The following is a 24,722-nucleotide window of genomic DNA, read 5'->3' as shown; positions in this document are numbered from 1 at the left end:
CCCGGGCCATGGGCACAAACACACAAGCCTGTGTACCCACCACGACTTTGCAAAAGTAAGAAGCCTCCGAAGACGTTTATCACTGAACCCCGCTCCGCTGCAGCATCACCTAATAATCTCGTTCACATTAGTGGGAAGTGGTGGTCGCAGCAAGTGTGTTTGCCTCGAGAGAGGAAGGAAATAGAATGAAGTTGTGTTCACTTCATCACCCTACACTAGAAACATCTGTCTCTCAACGAGTTATCCTGATGTCATGTCTGCATCCAGACATAGGTACAAGCAGCGCCCCACGCTGTTTCTTAAGTCACATGTTCAGCGTCACTTGTATGTTCTGCTGTTGTTGTTCAGCTCAGAACAGCTATTTCAGCAAGCCAGAGGTGAGTTTTGTGGTGATTTCTGCATCCAGTGTGAGTATCTCCCCGTGTTGTGGGTGGGAGGAGAAGGAAGTGGCCAGATCCTCCTTTGCCATACACTCACCCACTCTCCCCGCCTAACACCACATTCCACCATCATGTACCCACTCCCTCTGCTGTGTTTTCTGCTGTTTTCCGTGTGAATTCATTGCCAGAGCTGTGTATCCGAGTGCCAGAGGCCACTCGAAACTACATGGATCAGCATGCCACATAGATCATGACGCCACATAGATCCCGACGCCATGTGGATCCCGACGCCACGTGGGGTGTGGACGAAGCCACGTGAATCTACGAGCCACGTGAGTTACCAAGCCAGACGTCCCAGGCCACATGCTGTGGTCTGCTGCTGCCCGACATCATGACGTCACGATGTCTGCCTGACGTCACCTCGAGACATCTGCTGATGTCACAGTGCTGCTGACGTCACCTTGTGACGTCATGCCTGACATCACATGATGTCACCGAGTGTTTCAGTAATTATGTCAGTATTGTCGAGAAGATTGAGAGAAGATGTATGTCGTGTGTTAATTCCTCTCAGTCAGTGTTCTCACATGTTAGTGTATGGCTTAGTGTCAATTTTGTGCACAGAAAAGCATCATTTGTTAGTTAAGCCATGTTGTACCGCAAGTACCGCGGGTGTGTGTAAAGTTTTCCGTGTGTCCAGTGTGGTCTTGAGCCCAGACCAGTGTGTAGCACCACTGTGTTACTGTCACCCGGTGTGACCAGCGCGTTTGACAGCTGATATTAGTCAGCCCTGAGTGTATGAGCTCCTTGTACAGAAAGCTCTTATGCTCGTCGCTCACAGATGTTCTGCAGAATCGTACCTGCTATGATTCCCATCAAGATTTATTTCACTTCACCTCCAGACCTTCAGAGTGCAGTTAGTGTTAAAAATAGGTTAGATAAATATGAGTGGGTGTGGGTGGGTGTCAGTTGGACATGTCTTGCATGGGCCAGAAGGCTTGCTGCAGTGCTCTTTCTTTATGTTAAATCCTGAAATAAAAAACAATTAAGTAGAAAGGAAGGAGGAAAGTCTTTCAATTTCATATTTTAATAGTACAGTGGACCCCCGGTTAACGAACTTTTTTCATTCCAGAAGTATGTTCAGGTGCCAGTACTGACCGAATTTTTTCCCATAAGAAATATTGTGAAGTAGATTAGTCCATTTCAGACCCCCAAACATACACGTACAAACGCACTTACATAAATACACTTACATAATTGGTCGCATTTGGAGGTGATCGTTAAGCGGGGGTCCACTGTACTTAACTGATACCAAGATACCACAATTGTTTTTGATCACTTGTTACAGAATATTAACTTTAACCAACTATTGCACTTTATCTCCCAAGTCCATGACTGTTGAAACTGCACTCTGACCTTTACCTTCGCGAGAGAGAAGATACCTACTTCCGTGTGGAATATCAAACACCAACTTCTTGCCTATTAAAATAGATTTCCAGAAAACATGGTACAGTGGTACCCCGAGTTTCGAACTTTCTTCGTTGCAGAAGGCTGTTCAAGTGCCGTTACCGAACAAATTCGTTCCCACAAGGAATAATGTAAATTAGATTAGTCCATTTCAGACCCCCAAAAATACACTTACAAAAGCATTTAAAATAATACACTCAAACAATTGGTTGAGTTGGGAGCAGTTCGAAACTTGGGGTACCACTGTATTACTTAAGAAAATGAGGTAGAAATGAATGGAATCTTGTGGATAATTTCCACGCCAATATTTGTGGAGAACTATGTGGTGAGCACTAAAAGCAGGCAGCCAAAACACTTATGAATGATGATGCATCTTGTACTTGCTTGGACTAATTAATACTTTCCATTAGGTATGGAATGATACCCAAATTTTTGACGATGCTGATAATGTTATTCGATTTAAGGCCGATGCATTTACCATCAGAATTAGCCAGTATCCAACAATACCAATACAGTGGTACCTCGAATTTCGAACAGCTCCCAACTCGAACAATTATATAAGTGCATTTTTTAAGTGCTTTTGTAAGTGTATTTTTGGGGATCTGAAACGGACTAATCTAATTTAAATTATTCCTTATGGGAACAAATTCGTTCGGTAACGGCACTTGAACAGCCTTCTGGAACAAATTTCAGCCAATATTCAAGGTACCACTGTACTTTGGCACAATCCTACTTTCCTTGAATAATGAACAACAGCCAGAAAGGACTGATAAACAATTTTATTATTAAATTTTGTATGAACCACTCCTTGCATCCATTTACACTTACTCACAGACTGATTTCACAACAAACATTCGAAAAACAAAGTCAATGAGAAAGTGAGGAAGTGAGGAAAGGCTGTACATTCATTACTTAAAATATTTTCATCCTTAGTTTATAGTGAGTGGTGAGTACAATTTATTGTAGGAAGTCTGAAGGAGATGGCACATACAAACTGGTTTCATTATGAAGGGAAATATGTACTATAATATGCCTTATTTTCATCCCCTCAAAAAATAAAGTTAAGTTATTTACATTTAATAAAATATCTACTCTTTACCCCCACCACCCCATTCATTGTTGAATATTTATAAAATTGTTTAATTCCATTCATTATTAATAGTGAGTCTTCAGTAAATAGTAAATACTCTCAATATCTGTAATCCTCTCAAATGTTAATCCATCCATTGTGTCCACTTTGGGTTAATAATCAAAACTATAGTTTCTTTCTATCAAACTTATTAAAGCCATATTTCATGAACTAATGGAATATTCATTTCACTTGTATTCATTGCAAACTCTTAAATTTAAAGTTACATTCACCTAAGTGACCATACGTACAAAATTATTCATGCTGTTGCCTTGTTAATCTTAAGTTAGTCTTTAAGTTTGCCTGAAATGCTCTGCACATAAAGGGGCTTTCGGCATGTAAACCAAATTGTCATACTTCTTTTTTACAAACATGTATCATACTGAAATAAACTTATTCTTAACAGGCATGCTTTCTTTTCCCCAAAAAAGTCTTGGAAAAATCACCCTTTGCTTTATATGCTCAAGGCCAGGGGTCAAATGGATGATGCTCCTACAGCATGAGCTAACAACAACAGGTCGGATGAAGAGGCCTACAATAGCTCAGGTTTGTCAGTGGGTCAAAAATGCTTGTAATGGAATTAAAATGAAGACAGTTGTACAGTCATTTAAGAAGTATGGCATCAGTAATGCCTTTGATGGCAAAGATGACCTTTTATATGATGAAACAGACACTTCTAACTCATAAAACATTGAATTATGAGGGCTATGAAGAACAGGGAAATAGTGGGGTTTAATATAAAATAACCCCTATAAAATAGCTCCTCTCTACTATGTGTGGGTTATTTGCGTAATGGGGAGGACTATGAAGATCATGGAAAGAGGGTATTTTTTTTTCCAGAATACACCTTGTTCTAGAATAGTTGTATTATGTATATATGATATGCAGCACATTTCTTATACATTATTATATTCAAAAAGAAGCACTAAACGACAAGGGCTATACAGCACATTTCTTATATAATTTTGCAAAACATGTCATAGATGGATTAACAAAAATGTCTAAGATAGCATAAATATACAACATTTATAGTGCCTCAGAGTGACATGCTTCCTGCATTACTGCGTCTTCAACACTAGTGAGACACACTCTTAGCTACTCCCTCACCTGGCATAGCTCCTTGTACTTCATAATTTTGTACATAGAGAGCCTTACAACTCCTCTTTTTATCACAACTACCCTTAGATGCCATTGTAACACAAAAATATTATACATAATACACATAATAACTTTAAAACACTCGAAACTTTGGAAAGTTTCCAGGCAGAATCCAGAGAGATGCAGAGCTCATAGAAGGCGTAAACAGGGAAAATGGCACGTGAAGGCCCAACTGCCATAATAGCAAAGCAGGTGCCATACAAATGAATAATTGGGTATACGTAATTGAAAACTGCCATATTAGTAAATTGCTGTAAACTGAGAGCCTGCCTGTACATTTGTTTCTTCCCTGATTTGCTTTTTTAGCAAATTTATTATTGAAGTAGCCTCTACTGAGATAGTTGTGGACAAGCATAGAGAACTTGTGTAATTACCAGTGAGGTGTCACTAAAACCATACCACGGGCGGGATTGAACCCGCGGTCAGAGAGTCTCAAAACTCCAGACCGTCGCATAAGCCACTGGACCAGCTAGCCACAATAAGATTCGTCCAACTAGATATATTTCTACACCATAGGAAGGTTAGCATAGGCACCACTGTGACCACAAATGCAAGTTTTTACAGACGAATCTCCAGCTAGCGCGGCCGTGACGAACTCTAGCTCAAGTCCCCTCAATGCCGTCAACATGACTCACGAAATCGTAATGACACAATTGCAAACAAACCATACCACGGGCAGGATTGAACCCGCGGTGAGAGAGTCTCAAAACTCCAGACCGTCACGTTAGCCACTGGACCAGCTAGCCACAATAAGATTCGTCCAACTAGGTATATTTCTACACCATAGGAAGGTTAGCATAGGCACCACTGTGACCACAAATGCAAGTTTTTACAGACGAATCTCCAGCTAGCGTGGCCGTGACGAACTCTAGCCCAAGTCCCCTCAATGCCGTCACAGTTGTGCCTATGCTAACCTTCCTATGGTGTAGAAATATACCTAGTTGGACGAATCTTATTGTGGCTAGCTGGTCCAGTGGCTAACGCGACAGTCTGGAGTTCTGAGACACTCTGACCGCGGGTTCAATCCCGCCCGTGGTATGGTTTGTTTGCAATCGTGTCATTACGATTTCGTGAGTCATGTCGAGGTGTCACTAACTTGGTCATGGGAGTCTGGGATTTTCCTGGCCAGGTTTATAATAATAATAATAATAATAATAATAATAATAATAATTTTATTTTTATAAGTACATTTATATGATATATAGGCCTAGCTGGCACCAATGACATACTATTATATAGAAAGCCCCTTGTTATGCAGAGCATTTCGGGCAAATTAGGTCAATTTTGTCCCCAAGATGTGACACACACCAGATGACTAACACCCAGGTACCTAATTTATTGATAGGTGAACAGAGACAGCAGGTGCCTTAAAGAAACATGTCCTAATGTATCCACTTGTACCGAGGATCGACCCCCAGACCTCAGTGTGAGAGCTGAGTGTGCTAGCAATCGAGCTAGAGTTAAGAAATCATTTAGTTTGTTTACTGTATCACAGATCTGGAGGGAAGGTACAGTTGGTTTAGGTAATACAATTTCTTTAGACTTTTGTTTCACTGAACCTGTTGACACAAGTTGTTTTCTGTTCCTTATAAGTTTAGCGAATGTTTCAGTGTTTCGTTTCTCATTGCAATACTACATACTTTGGTCTATGGATCTGAGGATGCTGTTGGTTAGCCATAGGCTATTTAGTGTTTTCATTGTGACCTGTTTGGTGTTTATATGACAATGCCTTTTGTAGAGGCTGTGAATTGCTTGTGTTACTACATAGACATACGAGTTTATTAGTGTCTTAGTCACTTAAATTCTCTGTCAGTCAGTGTTGCTGAGTGTTATGATAAACATATTAAATATCTAATCATGGAGCCTGAATGAGATTTTACTTATTTTAAGTGGTGATTCTGATAGATTAGGGTCAAGCAGTGTTGAGTTTGATCAGTTTTATTTTTAATGATAACAGCTTCTCTAAAAGCTGGCATATCTGTCCAGAAATGGATCAAGTGAAGATTCAATTGTCTCAACAATTCTAGAGCATTTGGTGACTGTTGGTATTAACCCTTAAACTGTCCAAGCAGATCTACGTTTACATGCGTAGTGCTCCAAAAGTAGATTTACCTTTTTTTTACATATTTTCAAATATAACAAAAAAAAAAAAGTAGATCAAAGTTTTTTTTACAAGTTTTCAAATGTAAAAAAAAAAAATTACTTTTTTTACATACTTTCAAATGTTGAAAAAAAGGTAGATCTACGTTTGGACAGTTTAAGGGTTAATAAGCAATTGCACACAGTGCTTAGAAAACCACCTATTAGCATGAAGCTGGTGTTAAATTCCCCAGCAATTTAATCAGTTTATTGATCATGATTAGGTTTTAAAGGGCAACACTAAAGTTCAGCTATGTTGGTATGTGGTAGGGGTATGCAAGTATATAGGTATTGGTTAATTCTAATGGTATCAGTATCAGCCTAAGACTGAGTATTGACAAGGCTCATTTATTTTGGTAGAATGGCTATCAACCTAACATTGAATAGCAGTACGTATAGGAAAATATTTGGCATCATCTCTTCCCTAGTCTGTGGCTATCTGTAGACTGCTCTTAATATAAATGATGTCATTACATGTTGAGTTAATACATTTAGTGTAGTAGCTTGAAGTTCCACCTCCCTTCCGTTCAGGTCTTCAGTTATGTACGGCTAAGTATGTAACCCAGCTTTAGCCAAATTTCCATTAAAGTTTATAAAAGATGGATTTTATGTAGAGACTTTAGGAGTGCACTGATGCCATCAGTATTTACTTAGGGATTTAGTGTTGCAGTTAAAAATGAAGATGTTCTTGTTGCTGTTGAGGATAGCTTTTAGTCCCTCTGATATAGTAATTTGAAATTTGGATATTATAGTTTTTTTATAATGTATAATTAAAATTTTACCATTCAATAACCCAAGTCTAATCTTAAGTAGTCTGTAAGCATTAAGATTAGTCTGCCTGAAATGCACATGCATGCTAGTGGCTCTCTTTGTGCTGAACAATATTCTTTTACACGTAAACTTGGCTTCCTCTGTGCTGAGCAATATTCTTTTACACGTAAACTACACTTTGTAAACTACACAAAGAAATAAAATTTTTTATTGTTTATATGACTTGTGAATGCCTCTTCAGATTCCCTTCAAATCTTCAAGATTAATATTTAACAGCATTATCAACTTGTGCCACATCTGTACTTTTCCAATCGCAAGCACTGAGGCACAGGGGACTGGGGGCTATGGAATACGGAGATACCTTCCATGGGTCATGCAGTGACCAATATGCATTTAGTTCAAATAGGGCTTGAATCATTAAAATTACAATAATTTTAGTATTTAGAGCATTAATATTAGGTCGTTATCTCGAACAAAATTTGTAGTAATTATGGGGTACTATTGGAACCCAGCTGGTAGATGGGTATCGCCTGAGCACAAATGCAGCCTTCTTGAAGCAGAGGGTAGAGTGAAGGTGGTCTGTATCGAAGGCCAAAGACTTTCACTTGGCCCAAACAATACAGCTTCTCCTCACTTAACGACAGAGTTCCGTTCCTGAGACCAAGTTGTTAAACGAATTCATCATTAAGTGAGGAGCATACAGTGGACCCTCGGTTTTTGTGATTAATCCATTCCAGAGAGTCTGATGAAACCCAAAATAATTTTCCCCATAAGAAATAATGTAAATCCAATTAATCTGTTTCAGACACCCAAAAGTATTAACAAAAAATACATCTTATAGAAAATAACTATAGTTTTACATACAGAAAACAATGAGAAATAAACATAAAGCACTAATGAAATGGATAAATAAACATTTAAATCACTTTTACCTTCATTGAAGAGTTTTGTTGGCATATGGAGGGAGGAGTTTATTGTTTGGAGACAGGACAAAATGTCACTATCAACTCTACGGTTTATTCATCTAATATGACATAATAAACAATATTAATAACATAAAAACATGATATATACATACTCTAGAATGAATAAAATATGTTATTACATAGGTGAGGAGTGATGGTGGTGGTGGTGGTGTTGGGTTTATAAGATAAGATAAGATTTCGTTCGGATTTTTAACCCCGGAGGGTTAGCCACCCAGGATAACCCAAGAAAGTCAGTGCGTCATCGAGGACTGTCTAACTTATTTCCATTGGGGTCCTTAATCTTGTCCCCCAGGATGCGACCCACACCAGTCGACTAACACCCAGGTACCTATTTGCTGCTAGGTGAACAGGACAACAGGTGTAAGGAAACGTGTCGAAATGTTTCCACCCTCCGGGAATCGAACCCGGGCCCTCCGTGTGTGAAGCGGGAGCTTTAGCCACCAGGCCACCGGGCCACTGACAGCATAAGCCGTACATATGGTGGTGGTGGCGGTGGCAGAGGCCACCACCACTATTCACACTGAAACTATGTACGTAATTTATAAATATGAAATATTTACACTTTATAAATAAGAAATATTTACACTTACTTTGGAGGAGATGCTGGCACTGGTTTAGGGTGGTGGAAGATACGCAGGCAGCATATCTTACCAGTGGCCCTAGATACCTCCAATAACATTGGAGGAGTTAGTTTTGTGTCCTTTTTCTATCACTTAATCACTTAACTTACTTGCTACACTGTTAATGCTACACTTCCTTGCTGGCTGGCGCAATAGCCTTTATCGACTCCTACTGCTTTAGTATCGTACATATCACTGAATCACTTGAAGAAAGTACATTCTCCCCTCTCTTCCTCCTATACTGTACTTTGGTACTTTGCTACAAGTTCTTTCTTGAATTCTATTGTTTTTCTCACCTTCTTTACCGGCTTCAGAAGTGATTCTAAAGAAATGTCTTTAGGTATACCGCAGGGAGTTCTTAGTCCCATGCTATTTAATATTCTGATTAATGCTCTCCTAAATGCTCTACCTGCCTCACCTAAACATATAGCTATAAGCTTTGCTGATATCAGCGATATGATATGCAGCGGCAGCGGCAGCAACGGTATCCTACCAGCTCTTCTTTCTCAAAAAACATCGCTCAACAAAACTTGTGATGGCCTAAAGTGAAAGTTCAACTACATGAACCCACGTAGACCACAACATGACCCAAGAATACTAAGAATGTAACCCAAATCTTGACAAAATTAGAAGATCTAAGGAAGACAGCCCTGCTAACCCAAACACTGCCTCCGCTGCCAGACAATCACTTAACCCAAGCTCCGAGAAAACAAGCCTTCTCCTCCATTGCTACACAGTATCTACTTCAGTGATACTATGAAAGGATATCGCAGAAGAAACAACACCAGTAATAAAAGAATAACAGCAAGGACCCTAGAACTCAACTTGTCTACCCAGCAGGACGCCAGTGTATCATCAACCCCCCTCACCGCCGCCACCCAAGGAACAACAACAACAACAACAAACATGGCTGACTCCCCCTCCAACTCCACTCCCTTCAAAGGATTCACCCATGATAACTCAGGTATGATTATTCCTGACAATATCAAGGACTACATCGTTGCTCTAGAAAATGAAATCAAAGATATCAAAGCAACACTCGAGCGACGAGAATCCAAGATAACCAACCTCGAGAATAAGATCCAAAACCTTGAAGAGAAGATTACATCGGGAAGTGTTGACACAGAAAATACTCTAAAAGCAGCTATAGCCAGTCACACTGAGCAAATAACAACAATAAATATGAAGGTCGAAGAAGCAATCAAGGACTGGAATCAGAACATGCACACTCGACTAAATGAATACCTTGATTTCCAAGACGACAAAACTGAACAAGATAAGTTGTCTGATGCAGTAATAATAAACAGTCCACACATTCCTAGTGACATAACACAAGCTCAGTGCAAAGAAACTGCTATCAGGATAATACAGAACCACGTACAAGTCATCGTGCAAAACAATGAAATCAAAGAAACACGTTTGCTAGGAAAACCAGGAAGTAAACACAGTATAATGATCCGACTTCATTCATACGATAAAAGAAAGGACTTAATTAAATCAGCAATTACAATGAAAAATGGAGTGTACATAAATGAGTGTCTAACAAAAAAACGTCAAAACCTTCTGTTCAGGCTGAGAAAACTTAAACAGGAAAACAAAATACATCAGTGTTTCACGCGAGATGGGAAAATACTAGTAAGGAAAACATCAACAGGACAACAATATACTATCTCAAATGAACACGATTTCTCTACCTTCCTTAGAAAAGCTGACATTTCTGTAACAGATTAGATAAGTGCCCTTAATACATAAATACGTGTGGTGCATATAGTGTACGTTACTATTATATTGTACATTATTATTTTTATTATTTTTCATCACTAGCTAATGAAATACCTCCAATACTCTATACTTCTTTCTTACTGCTATTAATTGCTCATAATTTTAAATTACAAGTCAAATCTTACTCCAAATTAATAATATTCATTATTCTTACCTGTCCATTTAATTTTGTTTATCACTACTTGTTTTTTTAGTCACTTTTCATTGTGTATGCAATTAGTGTATATTCCAATTACTTTTTTGCAAGTACCAAAACTATCTTTTGCTAGCTAGTACCAACTACCTCATTTTTTTTACTTTTATTGTGCAATAAACTGCTCAATTTATTTAATATTACAAATCAGATCTTACTCCTAAACCAATATTATTTCATAGTGACCACCTGTCCATTTAACTTTGTTTACCATTACTTAATTTTAGTCCCTTATATATTTTCTCCTTTATTTTAGCTTTATATAACTACCCTAGTTTATACATTCACAATTGTTAAAATAATCAAGGTGCTATTCTCAGGTGCTAAAGTAGAATAAGTTCACAATTTTGCCATTATATTCCAAAGCTCATTTATTTGATTACCACTTTTTTGTTCACCACAACTTACATTAGTCCCTTTTATATTATTATTTTATACTATAATTCTAACTTTAAAGAATTACCTTTATAGTACTACCTACTATCATATTCCCAAGCTCATTATTTTACATTTGTTAAATAATTCAGGTGCTATTTTTTAGCTTAAGACTATTTACTTTGTTTTATACTTAATTCTAACTATAGATTCACTACAAATCTTATGATTACAAGCATTGATCCTGATACCAACCTCTTATTTAATGACTTAAATGAATCAAACAGTTACTGTAATTACTACACTGCAGAACAATCAAAGGCACTTCTCAGTGCCAACAACAACATAACTACAGTGGACCCCCGCATAACGATGGCATCACATAGCGATTATTTCGCATACCGCTTACTTTAATTGCAAAAATTTTGCCTTGCATACCGCTTAAAAACCCGCTTACCGATTTTCGTCCGAGACGCTTCCAATGTGCGGCCTGAGCCACGCTCACATGTTCCGCCGGTGGCATTGTTTACCAGCCAGCCTCCGCAATAACATCCAAGCATACAATCGGAATATTTCGTATTATTACAGTGTTTTCGGTGCTGTTTCTGGAAAATAAGTGACCATGGGCCCCAAGAAAGCTTCTAGTGCCAACCCTGTGGTAAAAAGGGTGAGAATTAGTATGGAAATTAAGAAAGATTTTGAAGGGTTTGGGGCTAACCCTGAGAAGCCTATGCCAGTTGTGGAATCCATTGTGCCTACTTCAAAAATTAAGGAAATGTGTGCACAGTGGGTTGAACTGCAAACCTTTATGGATGAAAATCACCCTGACACAGCTGTTGCAAGCCGTGCTGGTGACTATTTCAATGACAATGTTGTGGCCCATTTTAGACAAATCGTAAAGGAACGGGAGGTACAGAGCTCTATGGACAGATTTGTTGTGCGACAGAGGTCCAGTGACTCTCAAGCTGGTCCTAGTGGCATTAAAAGAAGAAGGGAAGTAACCCCGGAAAAGGACTTGCTACCTCAAGTCCTAATGGAAGGGGATTCCCCTTCTAAACAGTAAGAAGATAATGCTCTCCCCTCCTCCCATCCCATCAATCATCACCAGATCTTCAATAAAAGTAAGTGTCATGTAAGTGTGCATGCCTTTTTCAGTTTGTGTGTATTAAAATTAACATTTCATGTGGTAAAAAAATTTTTTTTTCATACTTTTGGGTGTCTTGCACGGATTAATTTTATTTCCATTATTTCTTATGGGGAAAATTCATTCACATAACGATTATTTCGCATAACGATTACCCCTCTTGCACGGATTAAAATCGTTAACCGGGGGTCCACTGTATCTTTAACTACAATATCAGATCTTTAAGCAAGCATTACGATGACCTCATAGCATTACTAAACTCCTTACATGCCAATATGTCCATCATTACACTAACTGAAACCTGGCTAAAGCCTGATAGTACAGATGTCTATGCCATTCCTGGTTACACAGCCATACACAACTGTAGGCCAGACCAACAAGGGGGTGGCACAGCCATATACTACTCAGACCAACTAGAATGTATCACTAATACTTGCACAAGGGATGAACATGGGGAATATATAATAGCCAAATTCAAATCCAAATACCTACAAAAACCTCTCACATTGATAAACATTTACAGAGTTCCACAGTCAAACATTAGCCAATTTAGTCAAAACCTAGGAAGTATGATAACTGATGCACGCATGAACAAAGATCACTTACTACTCTCAGGTGACTTCAATATAAATCTCCTGCAAGACCAGGACCCACACGTTACTGAATTCACAAACACAATGAGTAACTGTATGTTGCTACCAACAGTAACAAAACCTACAAGAGTTACAGAGACTAGTGTTTCCCTACTTGACCACATCTGGACCAACACCATATCCCCTTTAAAATCAGGCATAATTACAGATAATACCACAGACCACTACCCTACTTTTCTCATAACAACTCTTGGTAAATTACCCCAAGACACTACTAAAGTCACCTTCAGACTTCACAATGAGGCAGCCATTAATAACTTCACAACAGCAGTAGCAAACATTGACTGGCACACTGAGCTAGAAATGTATACAGATATTGACGAATGTATTAATAATTTTCTAAAAAAGACCCAATACCTCTATAACAAGCACTGCCCTAAAAAAACTAAACAGATGACAGCTAAGAGACTGAACAGTCCCTGGTTAACACCCAGCATTCTCAAATCCATAAATACAAAACACCAATATGAAAAACAGTACAGAATGGGTCATATAACCAGAGACCAAACAAAACGTTACTCGTCAATCCTAACCAGCCTGATAAGAAGGGCAAAAAAATTGTATTATGAGAACAGATTATCCAACTTACGAGGTGATATAAAAAAGACCTGGAAAACCCTATCAGAAATTCTAGGAACAAAAAAGATATCACGAAATAGAGAAATAAAATTAGCAAAATCAGATGAACCCCAACTCCCACCAACAGAAACAGCAAACAGACTCAATGACTTCTTCTCCACTATAGGACAAAACCTTGCCAATAAAATCCCAAGCTCAGATACCCCACCAAATGACTACCTCACTGGCAACTACCCGAACACACTGTTCCTAGCTCCGACTAACCCATACGAAGTCTCCCTTATTATCAACACGCTAAAAAACAAGGCAGGAGATTTAAATACCTTACCACCCTTTATATACAAAAAAGTGTCACAAGTGCTATCACCAATCATTGCAACACTCTTTAACAAATCCATTGAATCCTCCACCTTCCCTACAGTACTCAAAATAGCAAGGGTCACCCCGATCCACAAAGGAGGAGACCAAACAGAGTTGAATAACTATAGGCCAATATCCAACTTACACCCTCTCTCAAAAATCTTCGAAAAATTAATTCATAAACGAATCTACTCCTACCTTATCTCCCAAAACATACTCAACCCCTGCCAATTTGGATTCAGGCCAAATAAAAATACTAATGATGCTATTATACACATGCTAGAACATATATACACTGCAATAGAGAAAAAAGAAGTCCCACTGGGGATCTTCATTGACTTACGTAAAGCTTTTGATACAGTTAACCATGACTTGCTCCACGTAAAATTGTCACACTATGGTATAAGAGGGCACTCCCTCAACTACCTCAAGTCATACCTCAGCAACAGAAGCCAATATGTGTATGCAAATGGGGCAAACTCTTCTGCACAACCAATTACAGTTGGTGTCCCACAGGGAAGTGTCCTTGGCCCTCTTCTCTTTCTCCTATACATAAATGACCTACCAAATGCTTCGCAATTACTCAAACCCACACTATTTGCAGATGACACTACATACGTCTTCTCCCACCCGAGCCCAGTCACGCTAGCCAATACTGTAAATACCGAATTACAGAAAATATCTACCTGGATGAGGACTAACAAACTTACACTAAACATTGACAAAACCTACTTCATTCAGTTTGGTAACAGAGCTACAGATGTCCCTCTTAACATAATGATAAACGGATCACCTATCACAAAGCTAACAGAGGGAAAATTCTTAGGAATCCACCTTGATAATAGACTCAAATTTCATACACATATACAACAAATTTCTAAGAAAATTTCCAAGACTGTAGGCATACTATCGAAGATACGGTACTATGCTCCACAGTCAGCCCTCCTGGCCCTATATCACTCTCTTATTTACCCCTATCTCACCTATGGAATTTGTGCATGGGGCTCAACAACAAGTAACCATCTCAGACCACTAATTACCCAACAAAAGGCTGCAGTTAGAATGATAACAAATTCTCACTATAGGCAGCACACTCCACCAATATTCAATACACTAAACCTATTCACCATACAAAACATTCATACTTATTACTGCACCTATTACATACATAGAACACTTAACTCTGATATTAACCCTCCCCTCAAACATCTCCTTGCCAACCTCAACAGAACACATGACCATAACACAAGGCACAGATCACTCTTTGATGTTCCTCGTGTCCATCTCACACTATGCAAAAACTCAATGCACATAAAAGGCCCTAAAATCTGGAACTCATTACCTGCAAATATAAAAGAAACACTACCTGTTTATAAATTCAAGTCTCTTCTCAAAGATCACTTACTCACCCAAAACCAAATAAATACTGAATAACTGAACCTTATGAATTGTATATCTTAAATGTTTCTCACAATTATATCACATAAATGTTAAACCTAAAACCCAATCTAACTTTATTATTTTTTAAATACACTACCTAACAGAATACTCCATTCCACTGAATGTACAACAATGCATACAACCATATGACCTGTCTTTGTAATACTCACTTGTGCTTTATAGTAATCTGTTTACATTAATGTTTTATCACTGATGTCATCATTGCTTAGTTCATCTTAAGTTAATTTTAAGCCAGCCCGTAATGCTATGCATAGTATAAGTGGCTTTGGCATGCTGCTCTTATCTGTATTTTTTGTACCTCTGTATGTGTGCACAAATTTTTAAATAAATAAATAAATAAATAAATAAATACAACAGGGCATAAGAAGATGAATACCATTTTTAATGAAGTTCAAGCAATTTGTAATCGACTAGGCCTCATAATATCTTCCTCTAAAACAAAGATATTAACAAGCAAACGACATCCCCCACCCATCTATTTGCAGGGTGAAATCATTAGGTACATTAAAACTTACAGATATCTTGGTGTAGATGTACCCTTTAACAAATCCACTATACCACAACTAAACAAGAAATGCAAAGCTAGGCTAAATGCTCTCAAAGCTGTTGCTGGCTACAACCCCAACTATGGTGCTAAGGTGAGAATCGTGAGAATGATGTACATAGCCTATGTTAGGTCCTTAATTGATTATGCTGCTCCCATGTTGACATTAGCTAGAGAAAGTTCTCTCCGACCCTTGGAGTTAATGCAAAATGAAGCTCTCAGGATTATTCTTGGCTGTCCCAGATCTACAAAAGTTCTTAACATGAGGAAGGAGCTTGGTATTTCTAGTATCAGTGATAGGATTATTGAGATTAACACTGTACTCGGTATTAGAATGTTGAGAAACGAACCAGACACTGTCACAATGAATCTTACCAAGTGTCTAGAGGTAAATACACACAGATCTAAATGGATTGTGAAAACGTGCAATTACATCAAGTTTTATAACCTGCATGAACTGTATCACTGTAGGCAACAAGAGCATTTCACCCCTCCGTGGAAGATATGTTCATTTAATATCACATACCTGCAAGTCCCTCCCAAGAAGCTCATTGCTAGTAATCCCTTCCTTAAATCTCTTGTTAGAGCAACTGCTCAAGAAGAAATTTCTCACCTAGCTGGTAGTAATAAGTTATTACAAGTTATATACACTGATGGATCTAAACAGGAGTCTTCTGGCAGGGCTGCATCTGCTCTTGTTGCCACCTCCCTTGTTAAAAACGATAATAAATTTGTTGAGTTAGGCATAAGAATTAACAACTGGGTGTCTACACTGCAAACTGAATTGTTTGCAATCCTAATGGCGCTAAAGCTAACCTATGACACTGAGCTTGACTCTATCATCATTACTGATTCTATGTCATCATTGAAGGCTCTTGACTCATTAATAACTCCAACAACATGCTCATTGGAGAAGCCAGGTATAGATACTCAAAAATTAGGGACAAAGGAATTAATGTACAATTGCTATGGATCCCATCACACATTGGATTACTCCAAGTCATTCAATTCCTGGGCATGCATTGGTGCCCAAAGGTCAGCTTAGATCATCTTGGTTCAAATCTTGGAGCTATAAAGTGCAAATGACAAAACTTATCTACTTTTCACTCTCCATCAATCTACGTAAATCTAAGAATGCCCTAACTGAGAGCATGACTAGCCCATAAGCCAGGGCAACTATCAATTATTTACAGGAACCATTCTTCTTTGCATCAGGGCCCACTGGGATGAGGACTCCTAAGGGTCAAGTTAGCCAAGGGTAGCCATTGGGAATTCTTAACTACAGACAGCCTATAGACAATCTTCAGATGACACTACTTAAGTCTTCTCTCACCCAAACCCAGCCATACTAACAAACACTGTAAATGCTGAACTACTAAAAATATCTACTTGGATGACCACCAGCAAACACTCTCAATATAGACAAAACCTATTTTATGCTACTGTATTTGGAAACAGAGCTACAAATGTACAGCTAAACATACTGATAAATGGTTCATCCATTTCTACACACACAGTGGGCAAATTTCTAGGTCTCCACCTAGACTGCAATCTCAAATTCCAAACTCACATACAGCAAATATCCAAGAAAGTCTCCAAAACAGCAGGCCTCCTCTCAAAGATATTGTATTATGTACCCCTATCAGCTCTTCTTGTACTATACCACTCTCTCATCTACCCTTACCTCACCTATGGTATTTGTGCACGGGGCTCAACCACAGCAAATCACTTTAAACCTTTAATAACCCAACAAAAAACTGCAGTGCGACTGATTACAAATTCCTGTAACAGACAGCATACTCTGCTGCTTTTCAAGTCTTAATATACAAACCATCCACACTTATTATTGTGCCTACTACATACACAGAATACTACACTCAAATATAAACCCTCCTTTCAAACTCCTACCTGATAACTACAACAGAACACACAACCATAATACAATACAGAAACCACTATGAATATCCCTTGTGTCCATCTCCCCCTGTGCAAAAATGTTATGCACGTAAAGGGTCCAAAGATCTGAAATTCATTACCAGAACACACTACTAGAAATCTCATCACCCAAGATTAACCAAATAAGCCGTACTTAATACCTACCAGCTACTCAAAGGCAACACAAAAAAGTATCAGTGATGTCTCAATTTCAATACTGAATATTGTGCTGAAGATTATTCAACCATGTAAGTACTCACTACTTCAAAATTAGGATGTTCAAATTTCGTTGTTTTGAATACTAAATTGTACTTCATATTGTAAATTGTTTAAATTGTTCTATTATAAAACTGTAATACTACAAAAGTGTAATGTTCAAATTTCATTGTTTTAAATACTCAATTGTAATATACTTCATATTGTAAATTGCTTAAATTGTTCTATTGTAATATTTTAATTTTTCTAAAATAATTCAAGACTGTAATTATCTACTAAACTTCTCTATTAGACTTACTGAAGCCATACAACACTGCCTATTAACATACTCAGTTCTCTTGTACTCACTGTAACTCATCTAATGACCATTTAATGCTATAGCGTTAATCTTAAGTTAATTTTAAGTTCACCCGAAATGCTCTGCATACATGGGGCTTTTGGCATGTACACTCAACTATTATATTCCTTTGTATAACCATGTATCATGTCAAAATAAAGTATTATTATTATTATTATTATTTAGTGCATCCCATTAGAAACCAGAAGAGGGAATATGGTGAAGACTTGTGAAGGGGTAATTGCACATCAGTCATGATAGTGGTGATTGCCTCACAGTCGAAAGCACCTCACAGATTTCCACAATACGTTACAATTATAAGAATTTTATTCAGTAATGCTAATTTTATAAGGTACTGCTTAACATGTGTGCTTCTTTGATGTTCTCATGTTCACTTTTTTTTAATGAACTGGCTATATCCCACCAAGGCAGGGTGACCTAAAAAGAAAAACGAAAGTTTCTCTTTTTAAATTTAGTAATGTATACTAGAGAAGAGGTTACTAACCCCTTGCTCCCGGCATTTTAGTCACCTCCTACGACACGCATGGCTTATTGACGAAGAATTCTGTTCATATTAACTAAAGTAGTCTTTAATTACTCGCAAAGTTGATTCAAGTACTGTACTTGGATTAATGAATTCTGGCTACTCAGGATTGTTAATGACAATATTACAAGCTAGCTGTTGCCATTTGTATACTCTGTATATTAAGCAGGTTCAAGTTTTTGAATGGTCAAGGGGATGAGGAGAGGAATTGTTTTCTGGAATCAGATGGAGAGAATGACTGCTGTTTTGGAAACTTGCTTTAAGTGACTTTAGGAATTTGGAAACCTTCTAAAGTCATGTGCTGGATGTGTCTGCTAAATTTATGCTTGTTGTCATTACAAATATCCAGAAATTCAGTTCTTCCTGTTTCTCAATGTGTGAATTACTTATCATTATAAATGAATATTTTCAGCTTTATTACAAACAATATACAGAAGATCTTGTCAATTGTTTATTTTTTTTAGTTTAATTTAATTGAATACTAAATAATTTGTTCTAATTATTTTCAGTGTTTATCAGTTCTAATAACTCTTTAATTCCCATTCATTGAGGTATGGACATTGTGGGTGTGGATGGGGTGAGGGGATGGTGGGGTGAGGGGATGGTGGGGTGAGGGGATGGTGGGGTGAGGGGATGGTGGGGTGAGGAGATGGTGGGGTGAGGAGATGGTGGGGTGAGGAGATGGTGGGGTGAGGAGATGGTGGGGTGAGGAGATGGTGGGGTGAGGAGATGGTGGGGTGAGGAGATGGTGGGGTGAGGAGATGGTGGGGTGAGGAGATGGTGGATGAGGAGATGGTGGATGTGGAGATGGTGGATGAGGAGATGGTTGGGTGAGGAGATGGTGGATGAGGAGATTGGTGGGATGAGGAGATTGGTGGGATGAGGAGATTGGTGGGATGAGGAGATTGGTGGGATGAGGAGATTGGTGGGGTGAGGAGATGGTGGGATGAGGAGATGGTGGGATGAGGAGATGGTGGGATGAGGAGATGGTGGGATGAGATGGTGGGGGTGAGAAGATGGTGGGGTGAGAAGATGGTGGGATGAGGAGATGGTGGAGTGAGAGGGTGAGATGAGATGGTGGGGTAAGATGGTGAGATAAGGAGATGGTGGGGTGAGGGATGGTTTGGAATCCAAAGTTTGGGAGTAGGGGTAGGGGTTTGGTGTTAACATTAATAAAAATGGGATGGTGAGGGTGGGGGGATAGTATGGAAGGGGAGATCATGGGAGTGCGGGGATCCTCCGGGTGAGTATTATCATTATCATCAAAATTAAGCGCTAAACGCACAAGGGTCGTACAACGCTGTCTGGGTGAGTAGATCGTGGGAACTGAAAGTGGGAGACTGGGAGTTTGGTGTTAATAAAAATGGAGGTAACTATGTAATATATTCAATTTTTATTCATCCTTACCAATAATGATTACGTGATAAATTCGTGCAACTAATATTCATGTAAGACAAGACTGCAACAGAAAGTCAGTGTTTGGCCTCATGACATTACCCTAGATTTAAGATTTTAAGTGATTTTACACAAGTTATGCACTCTACAGGAAAACTGGGGGAAGAGGTGTGGAGTGTAGAAACTGTAGGGTGACGTCGGGGCCATGATGTAGAGGTCGTGAAGGTGAGGTGTTGGTATCGTGTGTGGCGATAAGTTTATTTAGGTGAGTAAGTTTATTTAGGTAGTTACACAATTTATCATACGTTGTAACATACGTGTAAATTACCTAGAATAACTCAAAAGTCAGACACTTATTTCCACGAGAGCCCTTGACTTATTTCCAGGTACACAAGTACAATTATAATATAGTAACGCTGGTGTAAATTACCTAGGAAACCCCAAAAGAGTTAGACAAAGTGACTTATTTCCACTGGGGTCGCTGTAATATATTATTATTATTTTTATTACTATTACTATTACTAATAGTATTACTACTACTATTATTATCATTATTATTACTATTACTATTACTAATAGTATTACTACTACTATTATTATTATTATTATTATTATTATTATTATTGCCCTATGGGCAATCTGCCCGAAATGCCCAGGCATGTTAGTGACTTTCTTTGCACTTAACAATATTTTATAAAATGTAACTCTCACAGTGCACCTTTGCAAAGAAATAAAAATTTGTATTTGTGGTGATGAAGATATATGGTGGGGGTGGTGAGGTATGGAGGTGGTAGGGGTTATGCGTATGGGTGGTGTGGGGGAGTGTGGTCAATCACCTCCTCCACACCAAGCGCTGTATAGCCCTTGTGGCTTAGCGCTTCTTTTTTATTATAATAATAACCTCCACACCAAGCCACAGTGTCTTAATTAAACATTACAGGAAGGAGACAGATTTTCCAGTGAACCTAGTATATATAACACTACCCAGCCTCCATTCCTCTCATCTCTACCTCCAAACACAGCATCATCACCACCACCATCATCACTTACCAATTAGTGCAGATAAACACTTTTAAAATATCCAGACAATAGGAGAGAAGAACGAGAGCAGCGTAGTAACACACCCACGATAGGACACACAGAGGCACTAGTGACGCACGCGCCCGCGCACGCTAACACCTCCAACGCAGCTCTCTCATTGGACCACACCAGACACACCCCCCCTAACACCGGTCCAGCATTCTGATTGGTCCTCTTCACTATTTATGATATTCATCGATGTTTATCATGGCCAAAGTCACTGTTCATTGTCACCACCATTGTCATTATTATTATTATTATTATTATTATTATTATTATTATTATTATTATTATTATTATTATTATACAAGAATGAATGCCATGGAAGTAAAAAATAACCACTAGGGGAAATTCCTAATTCTAATCGTGGGACAAGAAATCAACAAATCAAGAGCAGAATCTAAGACTAACCATACCACGGGCGGGATTTGAACCCGCGGTCAGAGAGCCTCAAAACTCCAGACCGTCGCGTTAGCGACGTGTCAGTACGATTTCGTGAGTCAATCTAAGACTGTTAAGATACTCTCAAAGTATGCGCCCCAGTATACATGTGGTGTCCCGTGGGTCGATTGGTAGCGTACTCGCCTCTCTCACCCTTTGAGTCCATGGTTCTATCCCAGATATGGGTGGAAACGTTGGACATTGTTTCCTTACACAAACGCTGACCCAGTTCACCTAGCAATAAGTAGGTACCCGGGCGTTAGTCCTGGGGGTATATATTGAAGTTCGGATCCCATTAGCATTTAGACAGGCCGTCCTCGCTGAGGCCGTCCTCGCTGGCGCAGTAACTGTCTTGGGAATTATTGTGGGTGGTTAAAGCCCCTCCAAGTCCGAACGTATCTTATCTTTTACACTTACTGTGCCAGGGGATCCACTTCAGTAGTCGCCTTCAAACCAATCGATCACTCAAAAAAAGCAGCTATCAGAACCATCACAAATTCTATGACCTTACATACGTCCCTCAACAAGGTCAAGACTGGGTACCAGTAGTGGCTCACATAATTTAGGTTTCTCCTTTCCAAGGTTAATTTTTATCATCTATTTTTTTTTATGTGCCTTTACGTTTTTGTATAATGGTTTGCGAATGTCTTTTCAGATTATTTGTATGAACAGAAACTAGATATAACCACACTGTTTAAGTAGCCTGCTCTATACCTGGAGTTTACCTGGAGAGAGTTCCGGGGGTCAGCGCCCCCGTGGCCCAGTCTTTGACCAGGCCTCCTGGTGGATCAGAGCCTGATCAACCAGGCTGTTACTGCTGACTGCACGCAGTCCAACGTACGAGCCACAGCCCGGCTGGTCAGGTACCGACTTTAGGTGCTTGTCCAGTGCCTGTGTATGTATATGTGTGTGTGTGTGTGTGTGTGTGTGTGTGTGTGTGTGTGTGTGTGTGTGTGTGTGTGTGTGTGTGTGTGTGTGTGTGTGTGTGCGTGCGTGTGTGACTCAACAATCAATATTTGCACCAATAACTCATTACAGTTGTGACCGGGTGTGGAAGTGTGAATTGTTCATTACTCTATAATTTGTTCATGATTGTAGCCATTTATAAACGTAAGTAACCATTCTTACAGGATTCATTACCTTTGTAACTTGTGAGTTCATTACCTTTGTACCTAGTTCAGCTATCAAAACTTTGGGGGCCCAGTCCCTGGACCCATTACGTACCTCTGTAATCTGTAAATACCTTTGTAACTTGTCATGATTGTGACCAGACCTACCTGGAGTTCATTACCTTTGTAAATTGTGAGTTCATTACCTTTGTAAATTGTGAGTTCATTACCTCTGTAACTTGCTCAGCTATCAAAACTTTGGAGTCCAGTCCCTGGACCAATTACGTTCCTCTGTAATCTTTTGACTACCGCCCACAGGATGAGTATGGGGTGCATAATAAACATATTAAACTATAAAAAAACTCCAGTGCCTGCTTGAAGACAGCCAGGGGTCTATTGGTAATCCCCCTTATGTATGCTGGGAGGCAGTTGAACAGTCTCGGGCCTCTGACACATATTGTATTGTCTCTTAACGTGCTAGTGACACCCCTGCTTTTCATTGGGGGGATGTTGCTCGTCTGCAGTCTTTTGCTTTCGTTGTGAGTGATTTTCGTGTGCAAGTTCGGTACTAGTCCCTCTAGGATTTTCCAGGTGTATATAATCATGTATCTCTCCCGCCTGCGTTCAAGGGAGTACAGGTTCAGGAACTTCAAGCGCTCCCAGTAATTGAGGTGTTTTATCTCCGTTATGCACACCGTGAAGGTTCTCTGTACATTTTCTAGGTCAGCAATTTCACCTGCCTTGAAAGGTGCTGTCAGTGTGCAGCAATATTCCAGCCTAGATAGAACAAGCGACCTGAAGAGTGTCATCATGGGCTTGGCATCCCTAGTTTTGAAGGTTCTCATTATCCATCCTGTCATTTTTCTAGCAGATGCGATTGATACAATGTTATGATCCTTGAAGGTGAGATCCTCCGAAATGATCACTCCCAGGTCTTTGACGTTGGTTTCTCGCTCTATTTTGTGGAAATTTCTCATCGTTGAACTTCATATTGTTTTCTGCAGCCCACTGAAAGATTTGGTTGATGTCCGCCTGAAGCCTTGCAGTGTCTGCAATGGAAGACACTGTCATGCCATGGAAGTAAAAAAAAAACACTAGGGGAAATTCCTAGTTCTAATCGTGGACAAAAAATCAACAAATCAAGAGCAGAATCTAAAACACTCAAAGTAAGCGCCCAACATATACATGTATACGTATGTGGTGCCCCGTGGGTCGATTGGTAGCGTACTCGCCTCTCTCACTCACTCATAAGAGTCCGTGGTTTAATCCCAAACACAGGTGGAAATTTTGGACACGTCTCCTTACACACACGCTGTCCCTGTTCACCTTGCACTAAGTAGGTACCCGGGCATTAGTCCTGGGGGGATCAGATTGACGTTCGGATCCTATTAAGACAGGCCGTCCTCACTGGCGAAGTGGCTGTCTTGGGAATTATTCTTGGTGGCTAACCTTCCCTTCAAGTCAGAACAAATCTAATATTTTACCCATACCTAACAAGCATATTTGTGCCTTCAGTAGTCCCCTTCAAACCAATAGATCACTCAACACAAGGCAGCTATCTGAACCCTCACAAATTCTATGAACTTACTGCTGTTCCCTCCACATCTATGGAACACTGCACTATAATGCTAGTGCTGACCTAAAACACTTTCTGGAAAATTACGACAGAATACTGGCATCACATCAGAAACATGTGCCTCTACAGTATTCCTCATATTTATTTGAACATGTATAGAAATTCTATGAAAAATTAATGACGAAAGGTGTGGACTAAGTTATCAGATGAAGCGAAAATATTGTAACATGCCAAATATAATGAATTCATAGTAAAGGTGAAACAAGTAATACGTGCTTAATTAAATAGTGAAGTCTTTTCCAACCTGTTATTTAAAATTATAATTATTAAACAATCTATAGTTATAAATTA

The 24,722-nt window shown here is 39.1% G+C and overlaps 1 protein-coding gene and 1 long non-coding RNA gene across 4 annotated transcripts in view; one reads left to right on the top strand and one right to left on the bottom strand.

Moving 5' to 3' along the window:
• Positions 1-21,374, bottom strand: part of LOC128692714 (glycerophosphocholine phosphodiesterase GPCPD1) — a 237,459-nt gene extending 216,085 nt beyond the window's left edge. For 2 of the 3 annotated variants that reach the window (XM_070090010.1, XM_070090014.1), the window contains exon 1: positions 21,216-21,374. The gene's annotated coding sequence lies outside the window, so the exon portion shown is untranslated. The remainder of the gene's footprint in view (positions 1-21,215) is intronic. The other variant, XM_070090012.1, reaches the window with a different exon arrangement.
• Positions 19,695-24,722, top strand: part of LOC138853434 (uncharacterized) — a 53,089-nt gene continuing 48,061 nt past the window's right edge. The window contains exon 1 of the long non-coding RNA XR_011392618.1: positions 19,695-20,430. This is a non-coding gene — a long non-coding RNA (uncharacterized lncRNA). The remainder of the gene's footprint in view (positions 20,431-24,722) is intronic.

Source organism: Cherax quadricarinatus, chromosome 30 (genome assembly GCF_038502225.1).
Source record: "Cherax quadricarinatus isolate ZL_2023a chromosome 30, ASM3850222v1, whole genome shotgun sequence".
NCBI lineage: Eukaryota > Metazoa > Arthropoda > Malacostraca > Decapoda > Parastacidae > Cherax > Cherax quadricarinatus.
This window is presented reverse-complemented; position numbering and strand designations above follow the sequence as displayed.